This window comes from Oryzias melastigma, linkage group LG15, assembly GCF_002922805.2.
Source record: "Oryzias melastigma strain HK-1 linkage group LG15, ASM292280v2, whole genome shotgun sequence".
In the NCBI taxonomy this organism is placed as follows: domain Eukaryota; kingdom Metazoa; phylum Chordata; class Actinopteri; order Beloniformes; family Adrianichthyidae; genus Oryzias; species Oryzias melastigma.
In genome coordinates, this window is record NC_050526.1 from 31,065,833 (window position 1) to 31,069,849 (window position 4,017).

The window sequence follows — 4,017 nt, forward strand, 5'->3', positions numbered from 1 at the left end:
TGAACGTGCGCTGTAGTTCATTGCACGTGACCCGTTGCCGTTCTACTTCCCCAGGACAACAAACTCCGCTTGGTCTGTGATCCTGGTCAGCAGATGTTTCAGAATGATACTCTTCCCACGCTCCTCTGACATTACTCTGACACTCCTCTGACATTACTCTGGCGTTCCTCTGATGTTACTCTGACGTTCCTCTGATGTTACTCTGACGTTCCTCTGATGTTACTCTGACGTTCCTCTGATGTTACTCTGACATTACTCTGACGCTCCTCTGACATTACTCTGATGTTACTCTGACGTTCCTCTGACATTACTCTGAAGTTCCTCTGATGTTACTCTGACACTCCTCTGACATTACTCTGACGTTCCTCTGATGTTACTCTGACGTTCCTCTGACATTACTGTGACGCTCCTCTGATGTTACTCTGACACTCCTCTGACATTACTCTGACACTCCTCTGATGTTACTCTGACGCTCCACTGACATTACTGTGACCCTCCTCTGACGTTACTCTGACGTTCCTCTGATGTTACTCTGACGCTCCTCTGATGTTACTCTGACGTTACTGTGACGCTCCGCTGATGTTACTCTGACGTTAGTCTGACGCTCCTCTGATGTTACTCTGACGTTCCTCTGATGTTACTCTGACGTTACTGTGACTTTTCTCTGACATTACTGTGACGCTCCTCTGATGTTACTCTGATGTTACTGTGACGTTCCTCTGACATTACTCTGACATCTGACATTACTGTGACGCTCCTCTGACGTTACTCTGACACTCCTCTGATGTTGCTCTGATGTTACTGTGACGTTCCTCTGACATTACTCTGACTTTTCTCTGACATTACTGTGACGCTCCTCTGACATTACTCTGACACTCCTCTGATGTTACTCTGACACTCCTCTGATGTTGCTCTGATGTTACTGTGACGTTCCTCTGTCATTACTCTGACTTTTCTCTGACATTACTGTGACGCTCCTCTGATGTTACTCTGATGTTACTGTGACGTTCCTCTGACATTACTCTGACATCTGACATTACTGTGACGCTCCTCTGACGTTACTCTGACACTCCTCTGATGTTGCTCTGATGTTACTGTGACGTTCCTCTGACATTACTCTGACTTTTCTCTGACATTACTGTGACGCTCCTCTGACATTACTCTGACACTCCTCTGACGTTACTCTGACGCTCCACTGACATTACTGTGACCCTTCTCTGACGTTACTCTGACGTTCCTCTGATGTTACTCTGACGCTCCTCTGATGTTACTCTGACGTTACTGTGACGCTCCTCTGATGTTACTCTGACGTTAGTCTGACGCTCCTCTAATGTTACTCTGACGTTCCTCTGATGTTACTCTGACGCTCCTCTGATGTTACTCTGACGTTACTTTGACTTTTCTCTGACATTACTGTGACGCTCCTCTGACATTACTCTGACACTCCTCTGACGTTACTCTGACGCTCCACTGACATTACTGTGACCCTTCTCTGACGTTACTCTGACGTTCCTCTGATGTTACTCTGACGCTCCTCTGATGTTACTCTGACGTTACTGTGACGCTCCTCTGATGTTACTCTGACGTTAGTCTGACGCTCCTCTAATGTTACTCTGACGTTCCTCTGATGTTACTCTGACGCTCCTCTGATGTTACTCTGACGTTACTTTGACTTTTCTCTGACATTACTGTGACGCTCCTCTGATGTTACTCTGATGTTACTGTGACGTTCCTCTGACATTACTCTGACTTTTCTCTGACGTTACTGTGACGCTCCTCTGATGTTACTCTAGTGTTACTCTGACGCTCCTCTGAGGTTATTCTGACGCGTTAGCGTTACTGCTGCTGACACCACTAGAACACGCTAGGTCTGTGGGGGAGGGGGGGTCCCCCTGTGAGGAGCAGATAAAAAGCAGGTTCTTGTTTTGCGACTGGACCTGCAGCAAAGACATGCAGAGGTTTCCTGTAAACAGTCTTAGATGTTTGTGTGACCTGTTGGACAAATTCTGCTGGGTTCAGTGGTTCTGCTGGGCTAGCTGGTTCTTCTGCCTGCGGATCAGTCATGGAGGACATGATTCAGGCCTCTGTGGCTGCAGAAGTCAGCCATGATTCTCAGATGGTTAAAGATGGAGGGAACTGTTCTTTCTTCTGTCAGAATGAAGACAAACTGTATTGATTGGTTTCCTGGCGTTCTAGTGGTTCTACCACCGTACTGCTGGTGTTCTGCTAATGTTCTGCGGCCGTTCTGTCGCTCTCCAACCTGTAGAAACTCTATTCGCTGCAGCCTGAGAGTCCTGAGTCAGGAAAACCAAAAACCACAGAGAGGGGGGGGGGGCATTGCTCCCCACATAGACTCTCTCAGAAGCAACAAACCCTCCATCTTTGTTTCCCTGGTGGGGAGGGGGGCAGGAGATCATGTGACCATCGGGGAGACAGCTGACAGGAGGGAAGAGCGAGGAGACAAAGAGGACCCTGTCCTCCTCCATGCACACATGCACACACACGTGCACACTCACGTGCACACTCACAGAGTCCTGACTGAGTCTCTGCTAAATAATTCATGCTGCTCTGCTCTCCGTTGCTCCTGTTCGCTTCTATGCAGATAAAGTTCTATTCTATTCTTCTGGGGGGTGGGGGGAGGTGTCCTGCATGTCACCTGTTGACAGGTGAGGATTTGTGCACTGACACTTCCACTGTGCTGGTTTGGTCTGTCTTTGTTGTGATCCTTAATCCAGAACATAGAATAGCAGGTTCCCCCGTGGATCAGGGATCCAGAAGCAGCTCCTGCACCTCCTGCACCTCCTGCACCTCCTGTGAGCTCAGCGGCTCCTCATCAGAACAGGGAGGTGCTTCATCCGCTCCAACCTTCCTCCTGCTCAGAAACTCTTCATCATCACCTGTTTGGGTTTCTAGACTTTAATCTGGGAGAAGTTTCTGGTTTTGTCGAGTCATTGTGATGACTCAGCACTTTTCAGATCTTCTGGTTCTTCTGGATCTCACTGTGGGGATGTTAGAACTGGTTCTGGTTCTGTCTCTGTTTCTCTGGCGTCCCTCAAGGCTCCGTTCTTGGTCCACTCCTGATGTCGTCGTTCGGAACCGGACTCTGGGGTTCTGCTGACGTTCAGGTTTTCCATCTAGAAACGTCATTTTTGGATCCAGCTTCTACTTCGGATCTCTGAAGGGTCTGGCTCCGGTCGGGGGGTTCGAACTCTCAGGACTCCTGCCTTCTGATCTGAATCTGAAAGAAGAACCGGAACAAAATCTCTTTTTAGGGTCAAGAAATATTTCTGAATCCACCAGCGAAACCGAAACACGAGTGAATAATAAGGATTCAAACTATTATGGGATGGCCACAGGACCCACAGCTCAGTGAGCGATTTATGGCAAGGTGTCAAATTTTCCACAACAGGAAAAACGTCTTCCTAATATTCCAGCTCACGGCGCCAGTTCCTCTGACCTTTGACCTCGGGAAGAGGCAGCCATCTTGAATGAAAGAAATCTCGATTAGCAGCAGCTCAAATGTGAACTCCTGTCGGGATTTCCGTCTTTGTTCTTCGTAGATCTTGAACGGCGTTAGCGTGGCGAGCTCGCAGAAGTGGCGTTCTCCTGTCGATCGCACATTTGTATGAAATATCATCAAAATGTAATTCATGACTGAATGAGGAATATGGGCGTGGTTAACGAAAACCCTCAGATGGCGAGGAAATCCAAATGTTTACGTTTGCAGATTCTTCTGAAGACGCTTGTCATCGCCAGGAGACTGCAAATCGAACGGTTGCTATGGAGATAAAACCCACAGGAAAGCTGCCATGTTTGTTTTTATATGTAACTGAGGTGGGGGGGGCACCGGTGTTTGTGGTGAAACCAGCATCTCCACCTGAACCTGCTGGAGCTTGGAGAACGTGCACACACACATGCACACCTTCCCACGTGCACACGCTTAACCTTTCACTTAAACATTTCTGGTTTTGAATGAAGGCTGTTGGTCAGAGGTCACTGAAGGTCACTGAAGGTCAC

At 48.2% G+C, this 4,017-nt stretch overlaps 1 protein-coding gene across 1 annotated transcript in view; it reads left to right on the plus strand.

Annotated features, from left to right (window-relative positions):
• The window catches only part of enah (ENAH actin regulator), a gene marked incomplete at its 5' end in the record, with an annotated part of 34,605 nt that overhangs the window by 452 nt on the left and 30,136 nt on the right, over nt 1–4,017 (plus strand).